We start from the raw sequence: 21521 nt of genomic DNA on the forward strand, positions 1-21521 counted from the left end.
GCACGAGAAAGGCAATCAGCGTCCGAATGTCGCTTCCCCGATCTGTAGACCACCGTCATGTCAAATTCTTGAAGCTTCAGGCTCCAGCGCGCCAACCGTCCTAAAGGGTCTCTTAAATTCGTCAGCCAGCAGAGGGAGTGATGGTCGCTGACAACAATAAAAGGACGACCATACAGGTATGGGCGGAATTTTATAACCGCCCACACCACCGCAAGGCACTCTTTTTCCGTAGTGGAATAATTTTCTTCCGCACGTGAAAGAGTTCTGCTCGCGTAAGCAATCACACTTTCGGCGCCATCCTGCCACTGCACGAGTACAGCTCCTAAGCCGACATTGCTAGCGTCGGTGTGCACTGTTGTCGGTGCGTCATCATCAAAGTGTGCGAGGACTGGTGGCTTCTGAAGGCGCTGCCGCAGCTCGTCGAATGATTTTTGCTGCTCTTCATTCCATACGAATGCGACGTCTTCTCTGGTAAGGCGAGTCAACGGCGAGGCAATGCGCGAGAAGTTCTCAATGAAGCGTCGGTAGTAAGCACACAGTCCTAAAAACCGTCTGACCGCCTTTTTGTCAGTTGGCGCTGGAAAATTCGTAACGGCAGCTATTTTTTCAGGGTCAGGCCGCACACCTTCACTGCTGACAAGATGCCCCAGGAACAGAAGCTCTTCGAAGCCGAAATGGCATTTTTCCGGCTTAAGTGTTAGTCCGGCGGAACGGATAGCTTGAAATACTGAGTGCAGTCGCCTGACGTGTTCGTCGAATGTGGCAGAAAATACGATGACGTCATCTAAATACACTAAGCACGTCTGCCACTTGAGGCCTGATAGTACGGTGTCCATTAGCCGCTGAAACGTTGCCGGTGCTGAGCACAAGCCAAATGGAAGTACCTTAAATTCAAAAAGGCCATCAGGTGTCACGAAAGCTGTTTTCTCCCGGTCTCTTTCATCGACTTCTGCCAATACCCACTCCTTAGATCCATCGACGAGAAATAACGCGCGTGCCGTAGTCGATTGAGTGAATCGTCGATACGTGGAAGTGGGTAGACGTCTTTTTTTGTCACCTGATTCAGCTTGCGGTAATCCATGCAGAAACGTAAGGTGCCGTCTTTTTTCTTCACTAATACAACCGGCGAAGCCCAAGGGCTTTTCGACGGCTGAATAACGTCGTCTTCAAGCATCTGTCGCACCTGCTTTTCGATGGCTTCACGTTCTCGCGGAGCTACCCGGTACGGGTTTTGCCTGATGGGTCTGGTCATGTCGTCCGTTATAATTCGATGTTTCGTCAGCGACGTTTGACGGACCCTGGAAATCGAAGAGAAACAATCTTCAAACTTGTTAATAAGCTGCATGATACTTTGCTTCTGCGCCGGCAGCAAACTTGGGCCAATATCAACAGATAGAGGTGCAGGGGTGAGATCAGTTGAATTATCTTTTTCAAGAGTTAGGCAGTCTGTCATCTCGGCGAGCTCTTCCACGTACGCGACTGCCATGCCCCTCGTTAGATGTCGGCGTTCAGAGCTGAAGTTCGTAACAAGGACCTGCGTGTGTCCGCATTTTATACTTACGACGCCTCTTGCGATAGATAAACCATGGCTGAATAGCAGTGTTGGATTTTGCTCGGCGATGTTTTCAGAATCGCTCGACGTGTCACATGTCACAGCCACGAGTGCACTCGACCGCGGTGGGATGGTGAAGTCGTCTTTGAAGACGCGCAAAGGCTGACGTCGCTGGTCTGTACAGGGCACATCCGAAACTTGATCTGGGGCCGTCCAAAACGTAACCGATCTCTCAGGAATGTTGATAATGGCACCGTATTCACGCAAGAAGTCCATGCCCAAGATCAGGTCTTTGCAGCACTCCGGTAAAATTACGAAAGTAGCGACGAAATCTGAACTGCCGATATTAATTCGAGCTGTACATTTGCCCGTCGGCGTCACCAATTGACCCCCTGCGGTTCTAATGTTTGGGCCCGTCCATATTGTTCTTACTTTCTTTAGGCAGTCGGCGAGTTTACGGCTGATAATAAAGAAGTCCGCACCAGTATCTACCAGTGCTGTTATTGGGCGTCCGTCTATACAAATGTCTAGATTGGCGCTTACGATTTCCGTTGATGTCGGTGACGTCGTATCGTCCTTGGTATCGTGCGTCGTACGATCCGTGGTATTATTCGTCGTATCCCGTCGTAGAGAAGATGTTGGCGGTGTGATAGCATCTCGACGGGCGGCAACCTTCCCCGCAAAGGTCGCAGCTGTTAGTTTCCTTGACGAGGGCTAGGAGATGTGCCCCGGACCACCTCGGAGTAACTGCGCACGGTGGCGAGTTCGGTGCAGGTGAAGGAGAGCGGGGTCGACGATACGGCACTTCGGGTTGCTGTGCTTGCGTGCCTGCACTGCTGTCACGGCGGTTATTGAAATAGGCACGAGGGGAGGTTTGTAGAAAGTTATGATGTCTTTGGTCACAGTACGGGCAATTGCGGAAAATATGGCCGGCTTCTCCGCAATGAAAGCGAAGTGGTCGACGGTCAACTGTGCGCCACAAGTCCGTCTTACGGATGAATGGTCGACTGGTGGGCATACCTTGCGACCAAAATGCAGATGTCGGCGGAGTGTACATTGGCGTCGTTTGCATAGGCACGTTGAACTGTGGATACGGCTACGGCGGATTGGGAGCTGGGGCCCACGGCTCGTTGTAAGGCCCTTGGCTCACGTCACGATAAGCCAGTGGTGACGAGTTGTAGGACACTGGAGTGTGTCGACGGACAGCTGATGCGTAGCTCACAGACCGCTGGTCTGAGGGCGATTCGGGCAACGAAAATGCCTGGCGGAGTTCTTGCCGCACAACTTCTGCAACGCAAGCCATGGTATTTTCTTGCGGAGTCACAAGGAGGTTTCGGATATCCTCCCGAACGACCTCACGAATGAGTTCGCGCAGAGAACACTCACTACCGGCACTCAAAGCAGAGAGACTGGGAGATGTTTTGATTGGTTGGTCATGGTATCGGCGCCGTTGCTGCAGTGCTCGCTCGATTGTTGTAGCCTCTTTGACAAATTCGGCTACGCTTGTTGGTGGGTTGCGTAGGAGACCGGCAAACAGCTCTTCCTTGACGCCTCTCATCAAATGTCGTAGTTTTTTACCTTCAAGCATCTCGGGGTCGGCCCGCTGAAATAGGCGGGTCATGTCTTCCGCAAACATGGCGACGCTCTCGTTTGGTTTCTCTATGCGTGCCTCGATGAGCTGCAAAGCAGAATCACAGTGGTCGGTGTTTGCGAATGTCCCGAGAATTTGCTGCCGAAATTCTTCCCACGAAGACAGCGTTGACTCGCGGTTCTCGTACCACGTACGAGCGCTGTCTGCCAAAGCAAAGTAGACGCGCGATAGCTTTTGTTCAGTTGGCCAGCGGTTGGCTTTGGCAACTCGCTCATACTGGGCTAACCAGTCCTCGACGTCTTCACAAACCTCACCGTGGAAGGTCTCAGGAATTAGAGGCTGATCAACAGTAAGCTGTGAAGGCCCTCCGGTAGCCATTTCTCCCGGTACGGTGTGTTGCTGGAGAAGTTCGAGCGGGATCACCTCGGGACTAAGGCCTCGCTGTCGGCGACTGTAGCGGTGGACAGGAGTATCCACTGCAGGAACGGATTGCGGTGGTGGACTCGATGTGCTAGGGCGCGGAGGTGTCCCAAGCATCAGTTGGAAAAATCCAGCACCTCCACCAATGTCGCTAGGTGAAAATAACAGAGCACAGGACGACGGTGCGACCAGAAAAACGAGGTCTGTATTAACAGAACAAAAGAGCAGCCACTTCGACTTGTTCTTTCTCAGAGGAATCGTGGGTGCTGTCCACGCTCATCACTTCGTCGTCCTTTGTCTTCTTGCCCGGCCTTTAGCCGTGACAATATATATATATATATATATATATATATATATATATATATATATATATATATATATATATATATATATATATATATATATATATATTGTAATGACGAAAACCGAAACTGGAACTCTCTCTGGCACAGACTCGCATGCTAGGAAGGAAGACGAGGAAGACGAAGCAGAATAAGAACAGCCGGCCTGCAGCAAAGGCGTTGTGTCTTATTTCTCGTCCTTACAATGGCGCAGTCGACGAAGAAGACGTCATACGTCCCGGCTTCGTCATCCAGGACGCCCGCCGACATGCAGATGCGGTAAGCGTCGCTTGGGGACGGCGTCAAGGCCTCCTCAGCAGCTGTTCACCTGCCGCCACTGCCACCACCGTTCGGGGATGGCGCCAAGGCCTCCTCGGCGGCTTTAGTATACCCATCACCGGTATTTCTTCATGAAAAGGGACACCGTCTACGCGTCCTTCGCCACGGATTGTGCCGTGAGCACAGGTCGACAAGTGAACCCTGCGGCACAAGCCACCTGTCCGTACCCTCGTGGATCATCGGCAGCGTGGTTCTCTCATCGTAAAAACGCTGTTCACGCTTCCTCGATCATGGAGCCGACAGCCCTCCTGCAGCCGGGAGCACCTGTGCCGCCATTCGGGGACGGCGTCCAGGCCTTCTCGATGGCTCCTGGGCAGGCTTGCCCCGGCCCCACCACGACAGTACATGGCCTGTCGTTGACCGGGAATGCCGTTCACGCTTCCCACTGCGACAACGTCCTGCTCAGTGCTTCATCGGCACCTCAGCCGCTCAGGGGTGCTGTTCAAGCTCCCTCGGCCGAGGGTACCACAGCAGTGAGTACGCTGATCGGGGAACACGTCCCCACTGGCTCCGCATGTGGGCCGCCCGAGAGTGCCACCGAGCTTTCGCGCACCATTGCGCGACTCCGCCTCGAGGTCGGCGCCCTGACAGCGTCGAGTTCTGCGATATTCCCTGCTGCCTTGCCGGGACTTCACATTATCGATGAGGCGTTGGCCGCGGCCGCCTCGCAAGACCATTCAACAACTTCCCCCGAGAGCCGCAGCAAGCTCCAGTATACTCTCGCGGCTCTTTCACACCAACTTGGCTGTGTGGCGTCGCTATTTTCTGGAGCTTCGCCTGCCGTGACACCACCACCGGCTGCCTCCGAGCTACCCGAGTTTCGCGGCTTCCAGGACGATGCCGTCGATTGGGTGGCTACCATCAATGCTCTCGGAGCTCGCAAGGGATGGAGCGACAATCAGAAGTGGTGCGTGGCCTTAGACCGCCTTCAAAATCCTGCTGCTGCGTGGCACAGGTACGAAGGCGTGCGGCAGCAGTCCTGGGCGGACTGGAGCGCCAAGCTCATTGCTGCGTTTGGAAGAATTGAGTCTGACCTCACTGCTACCTCTCATTCTACCCTCGCCACTACCGAGCAAGGGGCTATTGAGAAGCACAACGACGAGGCAGCTGCACCCTCTGCCAACCTGCCCTACCTCGGAGATCAACCTCACGAGGCGCCGCGCCCCCCTACAGCTGTGCCGCGTGCCCCCTCCCCGGACAGCTTCCCAGAGTACCCTGCGGCAATCATCGAGACAAGCTGGACGGTGTACTCCTCCGGGCAGATCTCTGACTCCGCGTCGACACCTGACACACAATTACCCTTGACCCAACTTAGGACCGCCTATAAAGCACAGAAGCCAGTGAGCCAGCCTCCAAGCTGGTCAGCCCCAAATGGCCTGGATCCATTGACCTGCTGCGTGACGACGGCGGCTCTTTCACAACCAGCCGGAGACCAAGCACACGTCACAACGGCCAGTTTGACCCATAGTAAGGAGCCGCACCATCCCCTGCCACCTTTGCCGTCATTGGCCGAGTGCGTGGACGCTCGTAACTTGCCAAATGCCGTCTCCCCTAACGAGCCACAAGTGCCTACTCCACCTGAGGAGGATGCCATCGAAGTCATTCCGGTGCAGTTCACGGTTGCTCCGGATGGCGAGGCAACTGGCCATGTCGACATGAACGCACGTGACGGATTGGCAAAAACCTCCACTTCGACCAGCAGTGCATCAGCGAAGACGCTAGAGCACGACTTGCGTCGCAAGTCTACGCGCAAAGTCTACACAGCGATGTCGCTGATATCTATCGATATAGCCCATCGTACCTTCCCTCGCTCTGAACAACGCAGGCGTCCCCGCTCAGTGTGGGCCGCAGTACTGCATACTGGTGTCCCTGCAATGTCATCCAAGCAGCGAAGGGGTAGTCATCGCGATGGTCCGCCACCAATGCGATCACTCCGCACCAGCCAGTATCACCTGCTGGGTTTACATTCTCCAGGTGACTACATTAACTTGCCGCGCGGACGCGACCTGCAACGACCACCTCGACACAGCCAGGGTCGTCCACCAGAGTACAGGACAGTTCCACAGGACAGCTCGAGGCGTGCACATGACAGACTACCACGGCACTCCCAGTGCCGCCCTCCAGAGAAAATTGCCCTTTGCGCGCTAGCAGTCATGGCCGAGTGTAATGACGAAAACCGAAACTGGAACTCTCTCTGGCACAGACTCGCATGCTAGGAAGGAAGACGAGGAAGACGAAGCAGAATAAGAACAGCCGGCCTGCAGCAAAGGCGTTGTGTCTTATTTCTCGTCCTTACAATATATATATATATATATATATATATATATATATATATATCTTGTCTGGTAATCTGCCGACACACCTAAGCACAAATATAAAAGAGGCGAGCAAATGTCACGTTCCCCTTGATCTTGAGTATTTGCCAGCGCATTTCTTGAAACCCCAATATATACTACAACCCTTTTGTATCCCAATAGCGTGCCAGCAAGCTCGACATGCATCCCTCGACAACAGATTGATCTGAAAGCATGTAGCTGACAATGGGTGCATGAAATAATTTGTTTATTAAACAAGAAGATGTATTTATTCGTTGGTGTAACCTAAAAGTGGTTTCCATCTTGTTTTTTTTTTTTTTTTTATCGTGGAACTGCATACCGACGCGCGCAACGCGCGTATTCCATTGCGGTCTATGGTGGTTCGACCCTGTCTTTCCTCTAGCAATATGGCCGCTGGCGGCTTCATTTGCTCTTGTTGATGGCGGTATAATTCTAGTACACTATAGTGGCGGCCAGGATTGCCACTCCAGAGGTTCTCCTTGCCTGACACTCGAAAAGCAGCAGCCCATTGGCATCGATTGCGTTTCTTGTTCAAATCTTCCGCAGTTAGCTGCTGTACTTTTTGTCGATCGGCATTGCGAAGCTCCGTTTCAATTCAGCTTTGATATATCAATGCGAGCTTGTGAGTCAGACTTTAGGGGCCGCTACGACGAAGCGAACGTGTCTAGAAGCTGTGAACCACCTTCCTCCGTGCTGTGAACCATGTCAGCTGCTATGTATGCTTCATCGACCTCCGGCTGCGCAGCCTCCAGCGTAAAAATTCAACGCCGGCAAATCGCGCGAAGACTGCCTACGAAGACGGAGTAATCTTGCACAATGTGGGCGTGTTCGCCGTTGAGTGAAAATGCGCTGCTTTGCATCTGAACATGGCCCTTTTCTTTTGTATGCGCTGCAGTTTTTGTCACTTCATAAACTATTTCGACTTATACAGCTAATGAGATGCACACCTTGTGAATGTTTGAGATTGTTGTCACATTCGCTGAAAATGTCTTTACTGCTAAAATTTGTAGCACATATCACACCATAAGTTCTACTTGTTTCTGCTTAAAATGAGTCTGCTGCAATATATGCTCATAAATTTCATGCATAGTAGAGCCAAGTGAACCTTCAGTACATATCCGCATTTGTACATTTTTGGTAAATTTGCAGTGAAGCATACTACATTTGCATGAACTATATAGTCCATCCAGTCCGGGAATTACCTAGCTTTGTCCTCTGAAGAACGTCACTAAAACGAATTCATCATAATGCCATCCACAAAACGAATTCACAAAAACAGCAGGGCTATGTCCACACTACCCTTTTTATATGCGGTGTTCCCGTATACATTCTTTTTAGTCATGCATCATAAATCCGTTCACACTTCTACCAGAGTAATCAGAACGTTTTTTTTTCTTACAACCCAACCGCAGCCTCCAAGGAACTGCTCATATCAGTGTACGCTTGGATACCTCACCACTCAGAACCTACCTCAAGTCAGCGGAGAATGTGTCATCACTGAAAGCAAGCTCATGAGCCAAAATCCTCGCAAGGTATGGTTGAAGACACCTTATTTATTGAACATAATTTGTTCAGCCATTTATGTCTTAGCCTGCTCATTTTTTTTTTCTTCTCAGAAAACTAGACTAAAGAGAGACTATTGATTTTCAAGCTACCCACGTCCATTCGTAAGAAGCTATACAGTTGCCATAGTGACAACCCTATGCGCCATCAATATGCCAGCTGGACAAACGGAAGCCTTTTACTGAAAAACAGTGAAAGCGTACGGTATGTTCAATCTGTACAAAGTTGGGTGCACAGATTGTTGTTTCTTTCTTTATGAATTACTGAGTTTTCAGGAAATGTGTAGGCTTCGAAACTCTTTAACAGTGCTTGTCATGGGCTGCACATACTGTACTTCACTCTACGTGTCAAATTTGCATAGAGTATATAACTAGGTAACAAATGGGCTTGTAGTAGTACATATTTAGAAGCACTTCTTTTTCACATTTTGTATAGATTGCTGTGAATGTAAAGACTGTTGCAAGACAGTGGTAGGTACAGCTAGAGTAGTGTTGAAACAGTTACTGATACCGCATGCATGTTGGGACTGACACTATCAAAGTTCTAAAAAAAAAACCGTACCAGAACTCAAGCCTTCAGTAAGAGAGACATGTTTTGCAGAGGTAGCAATCACAAAGCCAAACCATCAGAGTAAAATACCTAAAAGAATAAGGAAGAATGAGAATGGGTAGATCGCATTCGGCAAGCACTTTCAAATCATGAATGATAATCTGTCACTAACCCTCAAGAAGAAGGTATATAACAGCTGCGTCTTGCCCGCACTTACCTACGGAGCAGAAACCTGGAGACTTACAAAAAGGGTTCAGCTTAAATTGAGGACGACGCAGTGAGCGATGGAAAAGAAAATGATACGTGTAACCTTACGACACTAGAAGAGAGCAGAGTGGGTCAGGGAACAAATCGGTGTTAAGGATATTGTAGTTGAAATCAAGAAGAAGAAATAGACATGGGCTGGGCACTAGCACGCAGGCTGAATAACCGCTGGTCCTTAAGGGGAACGATTGAACTCATAGAGAAAGAAAATGCATGAAGTGAGTATGGAAGGTTAGGTGGGCCAGTGATATTAAAAAGTTTGTACGTGTAACGTGGCAGCAGAAAGCACAGGATTAAGTTGATTAACTGATCATGGAAGAGGCCTTTGTCCTGCAGTGTCAATATTTATGCTTCGAAACATGTTTGTTTGCAAGACAGAGTTAAGGCAATCAAAATTAGATGTAATCAGTAATTTGCATTTGCTTGCATTTATTCCAGTGTGACTCCATGACCACCATTCCTAGCTTGTCCAAGGGCTCCAGTTCAGCGCCCTAAATCTCATCTGCTGAGAAATGCTGCTGTTCAGTTGTTTTCCTCCTCTAGTTAATTTAGTTTGGTTTGTTTTTGCAAAATTTTGTGATCACTCTGGACAGACATGTGCGAGCACTAACGAAAACAAGGGGCTCCCAGTTTGAATTAGCTGTTGTGGATACCAATGTGTTCAAATTGTTGAGAGATTTCCCCGAATAGGAATACACAGGTCTGTGTGCTTTTACTTAACCGAGTTCAAATAACGACCTTTTACTGTAATATTATTTGTTCTATGTAAAATACCTGATGCACAATAAGGGATCTTTAAAAGTATGTTAATTTTTAACAGAACAATGACTGAGTGCACTCAGTAGGTATAGTCAAAGTTGGCCAGTGTTTGTATATATTGATAATTCGAAAATCTACTAACAGCTATTTCCTTGATATTGGTGTGAAATATGTAGCCAAAAGGACTAGTTTTGTATGATACCCGTGTTAAGAGTGAGGCAGACAGTTAGAAAGTAGTGAAGAATAAAAATGTGAATTCAGCTTTGCCGTTGTTCATCGTTTGGGCAGTGTAAAAAAAAAACCTCATTTATTCATCTGTCAATGCATAACATGAAACCTTTGAAGATCATTCAAAAAATAAGGGCCATTTGGTTCCAAGCAAGTGAATATTTATTAGCAGAAGTTTTTATTGGTGGGCTTAGTTTAGCAAAAACCTACTTCACTTTTCTACAGAATCACTGCTAACTTCTTAGTGCTTCTCGTACCGTTGCAGTAGTTTCTTTAGTCAAACTGAATAAAAGATCGCCGCTTGGTAATCGAACCTGTTGTGAACAGTGATCGTGAATTTCTCACTGTCTTCTAATTGTACCCACCTCCACTGTTTCGAGTGAAAGAAGAAATAATCACACGGTGCTGGCACAGAACAGTAGGGCGAGCAATTAGTGTTCCCTACCAAAATATCTGATCTTTTCATTGGTTTTGATTGTGGTGCAAGGATGCATGTTGTCATGTAGGAAGCCAATTCCCGATGAGAATTTATGATGTCATCAATGTTTATCGTACTTATTACTGTGGTGAGTGCTTCACAGTATATGTCAGCTGTAAATGTGGCCCACATTTAATGAAATAAACACTGAATATTCCCTGTTTGACTTGGAAAATGGTAGCCATTTTCTAACTGGAGTGAGCTAATTGCTTGAATTTTTTTTGGTTTTTGTGAAAAGGAGTGGTGGCACCACTGTGTTGTTTCTGCAGTTGCGTACGCTATGAAGCGTCGTCACTTGTGCAAACAGTGTGCGAAAACAAATCATCCCTGTTTTCTCGGTAGCAGTCCAGAAACGCTCATCCACTCAATGTCCTTTAGTGTTTGACTTGGTCGGTAATCATTTTTGGAACCTAGCTTTGTGATATCTGGTCATATGGGCTACAATTGTACAAATTGTAGCGAGGCCAACAAGGAGAACTTTGTTTTACAGACCAGTAACTGTTAGTCCTCAATCTATTGCAATATCCTGTCCACTTGAACAGTTTGGTTGGTCTGGATGCTTGGCGTGGTGCTTCACTCTTATTTGTATGCATTTGTGCAGCCATTTCAGAAGTCTCAACGCCGTGTTCCGACACTTGTTTCACTCCTCACAGTTGATCCATGAACTGTGCACAACTCCTCGTAAATTGGAAAACCTAGTGATTCTCTTTCATGAAAAATTGTAAATACAGTGTGCAACCCACAACAGGTGGGAGAAACAATATTCGCCAACATTGCTGTCTGCGTTCCCCTTCAAGCAGATGACTACTGAGCCAGAACAATCACTTCGGTACTTTCGCTGAGAAGTAGCAGATTGTGCTGTGCACATAACTCTTCAGTCTGACATGCAAATACTTAAAGACTAGGAAATGGCCCTTACTTTGTGAATAAACATCATAGAACATTTCATTATGCAGATTTGACTGCAATGATTATTCACTGCCTATTTTTTTAACATTACTACCATGACTTCCAGCACTTCTCAGCTGTCTATAGTGTTATTGGTGTTTCATATGTCCCTATTGTATGTGTATATGTCATGTGCAGTGTATTGCAAGTGCTATTCACTGGTGCATGATTTCTTTTTTACGAATGAGTGCTTTTGGGAGCACCAACAGGCATCCTCTATCTTGTGTGTCAGCTGATCTACAGTAGGCGAGCAAGGGCAAGGGTAGCTAATTCCCTTAACTTGTAATCCGTGACAACTTTCACAGGAATGTTCACTTGCTGAAATGTTTGACTCGGGCTTTCATTATTCGCCAACTGTTACTCAATTAAAGTGCCTGTCACTGCAACCCTTTTACCTCTTTTGAAACGTAAACCAAGTTTCCTTTTCAACATGATCCTGTAAATGGTGTTTTCCCAGGATGCACTTGCTTACCACAACTGGAAGTTGATCTAGTTAGTCGAAAAAAGATCGGACGCTCAGGTAAGAACATGGATTCTAAACACAATATCGAGAACAATGTTATATGCAGGGATACCTAGCACAACAGCGTGGGGTAATTTCTTTATATTCAACACGATGTATTTCTCACCAATTTGTTGTCAAATATCATAATGCGGCTGAGGCTAATCGTACTGACACTGCACTTTTTGAGAGCATGTGTGGTGAGAAAGACAATGGGCAGCACAGTACCAAGTACTGTGCAAGGGGGTACGGGCGACGGAATGGCATTGTTGGCACGCCTGTTCCAGGCACGGCCGTTCGAGTAAGTTGAAGGCACACTAGTTCAAGGCGTGGCGCTTTGTGAAAAACGCATTAAATTCACCATTTTCTGCAAGTTTCTGTCGGAAATGAAGGTTTTGTCTACGAGTTTTAGCACCCAATGTTTTAGTTTGCTGAAAACCTTGAAGGCAAATATTTTGTTTACATACGTAATAAATTAACGCTCGTTTTGAGTGCAAACATTGTAAGACTCATGATATTTGTGCGCTTTCCAACAGAAACTAATTGATTCGCTCAGTGCTGTGTTTGTATGTACATGGACATATTATGTTGATGTTGAAGGCGGGTACAATAAATGTCATCGCATGTCCAAGATTTAACATGAACTTTGTTTATTTTCCACACAACCTCAACATCGTGACCCCCGCTGACAGGCCTTTTTTTTTTTTTTTGGGGGGGGGGGAAAGGTGGCAGCTCTACCCGGGGTACAACTTGAAGAGAGTGAGAAATTCAATATCACCGTTCGCAACAGGTTCAATTACCAGGTTGCGTTTTCTTATGCAGATTGACTAAAAAAACTACTGTGACAACATAGAAAGTGTTAAAAAGTTAGAAGTGATTCCTTTGAAAAGTGAAGTAGGTTTTCGCTAAACTAAGCCCACCAATAAAAACATTCGCTAATGAATATTTCCCTGTTTGGAACCAAATGGCCTTTACTTTTTGAATGACCTTCAAAGATTTTATGCTTTGCATTAACAGATGAATAAATTAGTTTTTTTTTTTTTTTGTTCCAATGGCGCATAGTCATCAAAGACACTGCTGAAACTAAGGATGGTGGCAGAAGCTGAATTCACATTTTGACTGGGAATTCATATTCCAATGACTGGGCAGTCTGAACAACCTCAGATGACGAAGGGGAAGTAATCACAATAACTTATCAGTTCTAATATTATCATCTTTTCACCTATTCAGATGTGTTCTTTCTTAGCTGACGTGCTATCACCACAAATGCAGCTCATTTCAACCCTTAATGGTATTGATAATTTTTTGCAGAGTCACGTAGTCATTCTGATCAATAACAGATTAAGTGCTCTGCATAACTTGTGTAGATTGTGTAGACTGCATAACTTGTGTGGACTCAAATTTGGAAAGCGAATTGCTATAGTTCACACTGCACTGCTATACAGAGTTTTCAACTGCCCTGGCTTTGTTATAATTGTGTTTGTTTCTTCGTCCGTGGAATTGAGGTATCAATATATCTGGTTGTCTACATACAGTGGCTAAATACATTGTTATGATCCACTGTAATAAACCATTGTAACAATATAGTGTCATACAGCAATCAAGAGAATAATAAAGCAGGCTTTCTATACTCTGTGGCATGTTGCCTGAGGACCGCTGAAGATGCAGGTTAGCTGTGACCGCTCTATACTGAAGTTAAATGATAAAGCACTGCTTTGGACGATCCTATGTTGTAATTAACAATTGCTACCTTGACACCAAGGTGCTTTCCTTAACTTACTGTTAGACTAATTCACACAAATTTTGTGGTATTATTTAATAATGTAATTGCGGGCTTTTAAAAATTTTTCTTCTCACATACCAACTAGGACTAAGAATACAGGCCACGAGGACAGCTGGCCTATATACTGTGATAGAGACGTTATTTCACTGTTTTCAAGGTTTACTTTATGGCTTTCCTACAAGAACAGTATGCAGAGGGCGCGTGAAACAGAGGTCAAGCACTAATATACGCTGTACAATGTTGTACTTTGTAGTGCCCGTCACATTGCTCAAAGTTGCATAGCATTTCAGCAGTTGACACTCCTTTATGTACAATACACTGAACATCAAGAAAATGGGGGCCAGACATCTATCTTCGCCACCCTGGTTTAAACAAGCTCTGCCAGGATGTAAGCTGTGCATGTTTATAAAAGGGAACAACTGAGCATGTGGCCTGGAATTTGCGGCAACTGCCGACAGCACCATCAACTGACAGCCGGATAAACCACATCCGCTTTTTGTGTCTTGAGTGAGAAAGCAAAATAATTAGTTGTGCTTCTTGCACAGGCATTGCTACATTACAATCGCACTTCAGTCTCGCAGTCAGCAAAATCAACAAAAGCAGGCGTGCTTCCTCTTACTGGCAGTTTGTGGCACTGTAGGCGGCTACAGCAGAACAGAGGCCGTGTGCTCTCGTGTTCCTTATCGTAAAAAATGACACAGTGCAATTATTCTGTGAAGACCTGCTTCAGTGTGATAGCGCACCTAAAGTTTCATCGAGGTGATGCGCCATAGCACTGTCCATCTGCCTTTCACACTGTACTATAGGGCTGAAGGAAGAAACTGAAACTGCTCAATAAAGGGTGAAGACAAAAAAGAGGAGCGCTCACACTGTCGGCAAAAAAGCGCGTGCCGATGTTCGAGGCTGAGCAACATTTGAGACAGTTCACGGCTAGGTGTCTGGTCTGGAGAACTCGTTGACGTCCTTGGGGTGCTGTTCTATTCCTGGAATCCGGCTGGGAGACTTGCACCAAAAACTGGCTGACGTGCCGTCGTTCCAGCTGCTGCCCCTGACTGCTGGGCAATCAACAACTAGGCCTGCAGGCCCGCTGGGTCACTGGCTCAGGGATCACTCAGAGTGCCACGGTTCCCGCCGCCGTCAAAAGTGGCTGCAAATCCTGATTTGCTGTGAGCTGCTTTTCTTTCTACTGTTCCAAGTGGCTGGCATGACTGTGGTGTACTGTCTGAGCTACCAAGCTACTACAACAGTACTCAGTACTGCCGCGGGTGCGGAAAACAGCCGTGTCATGGCGTGGGCTGGCTTACGCTGACGACATCAGAGGCACGTCGTTCCAAGTGATTGGCGTCCAGGAAGCCACTAACTAAACATGGCGAGAAACTTCCAATTCATGCGTGCATTTAGCACAGCACTGCACATGACAGACTCATTTAGTCACAGTTACTTAATATTTACACTTTTGCCGGTAAATATGTTTTTTTTTTTTGTGTGTGTGTGTGTGTGTGTGTACACTTGTTCAATTGAGTTCCTTGGCTAGTGGTCCTAGGTCAAAGACTGGGTATTACATCACAATTCAAGTAACCGCTACCAATTCCTTTCACTTGGCATGATTGGCCCTGCAATAGCTTCCCAACTACTTATGGAATTCAAAATTTATTGCTTGAGTAATACTGAAAGTTTGGTGAGTTAATGATAGTTCATGATTACTTGTGAAGCAGCGCATGTAGACAAGGCACAGAAGGTGTCCTATTCGTTTCTTTTGTGTCTTGGCTACATGTACTGCTTCACAAGTAGACATGATTTATTGCTTCAAATCAACTGGCAGAAATATGTTTCGTATGTGTAAGGTCCGAGTAGGTTGCAGCAAGTTGTGCCATGTATTGACTGCTTTTTCTCTTCTTTCATTTCGTCAAGCACTATAAAGGCTACACGGATAGTGACAACAAAAGGTTTTTCGAAAAGTTTTATGAGCATGCATAATGATCTTAAGCACTTTCCTTCCTTTTATTCTCTTTAAGTCCGTTGACTCTCTTTCAGGGTGATTACAGGCTGAATTCTAGTGTTATTTTACTACCGTAAAGCGTGGCGGGAGTATGTAGTGGCTGCTTTGATTGCGCACCACACTAATGTTCAAATCAGCCAATGGCAGTGCCTCTTCATTCATGACAAAGTCGAGCCAATGTATTTTGGAATTTGCCTAGAGCCGAGTTAGTGATCTGTAGCTAAGGTGTCTTTGAAATATAATTGAAAATTCTTCGGCACGTGCATTGCTGTAACATTTGGCTTACATGTTCTCATAAGCACTGACTCCTGGTTAATAGTGTTTTCTCACCATGTTTGCAAAGTGTTGCAGGGTACCTACAATGACATATGTCAAATGAAATCCCAAGCTGTACCTGCAAAAATGTGTTTCTGATATGTGTTCTAGTTTGGCATCTTACACATTGGGGCTGTGGTGCACTATATAGATAAGTAGGTATGGAAGGTTTAAAAATAGGTAAAGTCCATGTGTGTTTGGCCAGTTAAACTCTTCTAAAGATGAGAGATGATTGGGAGGAACACTGGTAACTGTACTGTCTTCATCGTTCTTGGGCAAGTCTCCCAGTTATTGTGTTGTATTAAATTACAAATTTGCAATGCAAGCTTACCTGAGCTCTCTCACTGGAGTAGCTTGACAGCTGCAACAGCTTCAGTTGACAAGCAATGAGGGCGAAGGGACAAAACCTATTACAGTCTGTCACCTGATTGAGCAACAACACATCTGTAGTTGCAATTCTTTGGTGCAACGAAAGGAAATAATAGGGATAATATCATTTATATTCTAAAGTAGTACACGTGGCTAGGCCTGCCAAAGCCATTTGGTGAGTGGTGTGGCACAGCCTGGCAGACAGCAAAACAAATAGGATATGTTACATGATTGTAGATTCATGGCAAAAAAAGGATGATAAGACAAAAAAAAACAATGTGCACATTCGATTAGAAACAGCACGGCATCCAAGCGATAGTTATTACCAATATACTGTAGTTCAAAAAATTGAAAGTTAGTAAAACATTGAAATACAGCTATATTTCTTAAGCGAAATTTTTAAGCAAAAATGTGCTGCTCAACAAGGTTTTTGGAATATTGGGAACAGTGCACATTAACTTGATATTAGTCCTCAGTGTCCTTCCTGTTGTGGCACTCCATAGTTAAGATACTGGGGCCAGGGCTTGCTCCGTTACCAACTTTTGTCTAACGCGTCATCTGAGAGAAAAGGGGTGTAACTAAGTGTCATGTTGTCAGTTCTGTCCTGTATGTTTCCAGCATGTACATAATACGGCGGCTGGATAAAAGTTTCTCTTCAGAAAAAGTAGGAGGTACCCCAGGCAACACGAGCAGTTTTGAATGACTGGAGAATTGTTTTAGTGAATTCGTATGTCCATATATTAGTCAGTGGAGTAGTGTGCCTCTAGCCGGAATATGTTCATTTGTACACTGTTCTATCCACTAACAAAAATGAGTGAATATACAATTTCTTCAAAATAAAAGTGACTGCAGATGCACATTGCTGTTTCAAGTAATTTAAGCAGTACCAAAATAGAATCGATTGTGTTTGTGTTGATTCACAGCCAATGTAATTTGATGTCCCAGCGAATGAAATCGCCCACGTAGTGTATATAATTGCATGGATTAGAACTCTTAAAGTGCAAATGCGCTTAAAGAATTTGTTTTGCCTCCTTATGACAACATCGGCAAAGGCAATATAGACTTGCACCATGCACCTGCACAAATAAATTTGGCAGATGCCATTCACCTTAGGAATCGATGTTATGCAAAGCATGCAGAGGGAGGGTCACTGTGTGGCAATTTTTCATTGAGAAATAAGTTACAAAATGATGCTAAAGATATGTACAGATGTCTTACACACAGATACATGTTGAACAGTCGCAAGTTTACTGTTACATAACAATGTCAACAGCAACATGGGTATCAGCTACACCAGAAGCGATAACCTGATAAGTATCTTTTGTGCCAACGAGGTAGGTGGCCCTGGACACTGCTTGATAAGTGAGCTTCAGCGGATAGCGCTTCAGTGCAACGGTTCGTCCGTTTGCCTTTGTAGGCATTCTTAGTGTGCCCATGATTCGGCGGCACAGTTGGACCAGCTCGTTAAGTGCAGAAAGTACAACATATTCTGCATGCTTGCTTCGTTATCAGTTTTAATGGGCTATGAAAATAGTTGTTCATGTACAGAGGGGATCACTGTTAAAAAGAACACTTTCATGTGCATAGTCCGCATTTCACTTTCTGGTAAAAGCATAGTGGCTTAGATTTGCGTCGGACTACTTCTGGTTGACTGTTCTGACTTCTTTTGATAGACCAGTGCCGTGCACGAATAATTTTTCTACGTCTACCAGCAGTTATGGGGCTTCAATATGACAGGTGCTCATTACAGTGTTCCCTTTGACACTTTGACAATAGACGGTACTGTACCTTGTTTGTGTTTGCAATGCATGTTACTAGTGTCCTGGACCGGAATGATATTGAAAACTCTTTATTTTGGGCGGTGGGATCACTCTTAGTGCAACCAATGTAACATACACACGGCCCTACATGGTGCTTTAGCTCATCATTTAGCATGGTGAGTTTCTGTTTAACTAAACATTCTTTTTCCTAGGTTCACACTGTCTGTCATAATCATTGCTTTTGAACTACAATTTCACTGTTGCCTTGGTAAAGGATAATTACTTTGGTTGTAATTCACAAGCAATGGGTGACTGGTAACGGTGATTCCTTACTTTTTTAAGCACTAGCCCTCTTTTTGACCTTGCCCAACATGTTGGTCTATTGGTTACAGGGTTTGAGCGCTGACCCAAAGGCTGCAAGATCAAATCCTGGCCGCATGACCACATTGTCTATGAAGGCGAGAATGCTTGAGTAATATGTACTTGAATTCAGCTGCACATTAAAACGCCCAGGCGGTTGAAATTTCTGGAGCCCTCCACTGCAGCATCCTTCATAATTATATACGGTTTTGGGATGCTAAGTACTAACAATTATTATTCTTTTTGTCCTTGTGCATACTGAGTGAAACAACTGGGTGTCTGGCCATTATTGTGCTTACCTCAGGGTTTCCTAAATTGTTCAATGCAGTCGATGTAGAAGTATTTGTATATTTGCAGCTTGTTCACTTTGGATAGTTTTTCTTCTTACGAAAGAAAGAGAACTTGTGATGCTTTATTTCTCAGCTGCTTCTCAGCGCCATTCAAGATAGCATCTATCCTTATTGATTCCACTGGCTTGTAAGCAAAGTGTACAATTGCATTTTTTTTAATATTACACTGTTCACACTTTTCAGTAAAGGTGTGATCATCCTCGGGTGCAGTACTGTCCCCTAAGACCAGAATGAGCAAACAGATGCTTGTGCAGTAGTAGCCACACTAGGATCTGAGAAAGCTCTATTCCAGTCTTCATTGCAGGTGGGAGACAATATGAGACATTCAAATCAAGATGAAGCTCCACAATTGCTTGTATTTTGGTGGTACAGTCAAACCGGATTATATAATGACCTCTGGTAGAATAAATGATCCTTTGCGTCGAACTACTTATGTGGATTCCTGGCTGTGTAGTGATGACTCGCCAGCCCGCCGTGCAGTGTCACCGTTCAATTGTCTGGTCATTTGTTAATACGATAGATGGGAAAGAGGGACAGCAATATGTAAGAAATTGTAGTGCACAGAATTGTCTTTATGCACTGGTTGAAGTATCACAGGTGTGTTCTCTTCATAATGCACCACTTCATTATTGATGGAAACTAAAAAAAAATAGACCTATGAATTGTCTTGAAAAACATGTACCTGGTGCACCCATTCAGTTTCATGGCATTTATGGTTCATGTGCCCAGTATTATTTAGCCACTGCTGCTTCTTTTATTATAGTCCACCCACATATGGTGTGCTAAATGGGATAATGAATACTTGGCACATTGGTTTGGTTCACTGGGCATTCATATCCTTCATGCTTCTGCATCGCACTGCCTGAAGTGTTTTTAAATTCAATATTTCTTTCACAATTTCAAGTGCTGAGAGTTGAGCTGGCCTATGCGTAGAGCTTTTTTTTTTTTTTCAAAACTATCAATCATTTCACCTTACGAATTACTGAAAGAATATTTGTGCAGGTATGGTAGTAATGGTAATTAAAATATTTTTAACGACCAGGCACAGTTGATGCCAATAGTGAAAGTTTGTTTGAGCATACTGTTTTCTTTGTAGTGACTTTAACAGTGTTCTGTGTGCTTTTGCAGATGTGTTCATCCCCCCCTGTAAAGAAGCAAAGAAGTTTCATGCTTTGAATATTGACAGCAATGCATTGCACCTGTACCTTCTTGGAAATCATTTGCCATTTTACACATTTGCTAGAGCTTAATGCATTATGAACATGAGATTGTGACAGTGATATGGTCATGTCTGTGGACTGCTACTAAAGACCATTTGCATTGAAATGAGTGAAAAGGACTATTCAGTTTCTGCTCTGTAATTTATTTGAAATTTGAAAGCCTGTAATAATTTCATTGTGGTGTGTGCATGTGTGTAAGCTTTATTGTAAACAAGTTGTCCCTGCCTGACAAAGCACAAGTCCAGGTGTTTACTAACACACATCTTTACCTACCTATATGCGCTATTGGTAACAGTTTCGTGAATAAATAACTGTGATTCCTAATACTTGCTGTTGGCACCTTGATCTTTCACTGCAATATGTAAATAATAGTAATATAGTAGCAGTCTGGTGTTGCTTCATTGTGCCTTTTCTCTGTAAAATCTTTCTGTATGTCTCTGTATAGGCCTCGACAAAGTATTGAAATAATATTGACAAACTTGATTTACTCCTTTCACAGTGCCACATGCTGAGTAATAACCACTTATGTTTGCTTTAATGTTTCTGTATTCTCTTTTGCCACCAAATGTCGCACCATTTTCATTAGATTGTTTGCCGATGACATCGTTCTGTATCGTGCCATCAGAAGTGATGAAGAGTACTAGCATTATAATTTGACCTTGAATCCATCAATTCATGGTGTTCATCGTGGCCTATGAGGCAAATTCGCTGCGAGGCTAAACTCGTCTCCTTCACTAGAAATTCTTGCCACTTCCCTACCACATATACATCTAATCACACTCGTACAATGTCAGCCACGTTATACTGGTATCTGGACCTTCACCTCCAATCTGACTTTTCCTGGAACTTTTTGCAGCTGCTAAACCCTGCCTTGCAGTGCCTGCACATGCGTAAAAACTTACGTGTGTTACCTTGACGTGCCCTAAAATTGAGTAGGTGTCTGCCATATGGGACCTAGAACCAGCATACACTCAAACCTCGTTATTTCATAGTTGCATCTTACATGAAACTAAGTTTGTTATATTAAAGAATTTATTATAAAAGCTCATTTCTAACACTACCTATTTCAAGACTGTTTTTATTTACTTCGTTATAACCAATTTTTTATTAAATCTGGGGTCGTTATATTGACATTCGAGTGTATATAATTGATAACATAATATCTCTGCAGATACCTGCTGCTCACTTCATTTTCTCTGACTACTCTCGTTTCACTGTGTCACTGCCTTAAAAGCTCGTGCTGGTGTTGATAGCCTTTCTCATCCCTGTAAACTTGCTCACTTATCTCTTTTGCACACATACTATCATCATCCATTGCTTCATGATTTATTTATTTATTTATTTATTAGAATACCCTCAGGGCCCGTAGGGCATTACAGAGGGGGTTAGTACAACATATATAACACACAAGAAAAAAAGACAAAATAAAGAAACAAGTATCAGATTTGCAAATCAGGAAGGCAACATAAGTCAACTAAAAATGTATAAGAATTCA

General features: G+C 44.7%; 1 long non-coding RNA gene across 2 annotated transcripts; it reads left to right on the forward strand.

Moving 5' to 3' along the window:
* The first annotated feature begins 7046 nt into the window (after positions 1–7046).
* On the forward strand, positions 7047–21329 carry LOC142771712 (uncharacterized). Of its 2 annotated transcripts, none has more exons than XR_012886093.1 (4): positions 7047–7461; positions 7992–8111; positions 8196–8346; positions 14693–21329. It is a non-coding gene; the product is annotated as an uncharacterized LOC142771712 (long non-coding RNA). The 2 variants fall into 2 exon arrangements; XR_012886094.1 differs by lacking the exon at positions 14693–21329 and adding an exon at positions 9394–12559.
* The last annotated feature ends 192 nt before the right edge of the window (positions 21330–21521 follow it).

The sequence above is a fragment of the Rhipicephalus microplus genome, chromosome 9, assembly GCF_043290135.1.
Source record: "Rhipicephalus microplus isolate Deutch F79 chromosome 9, USDA_Rmic, whole genome shotgun sequence".
Taxonomy (NCBI): domain Eukaryota; kingdom Metazoa; phylum Arthropoda; class Arachnida; order Ixodida; family Ixodidae; genus Rhipicephalus; species Rhipicephalus microplus.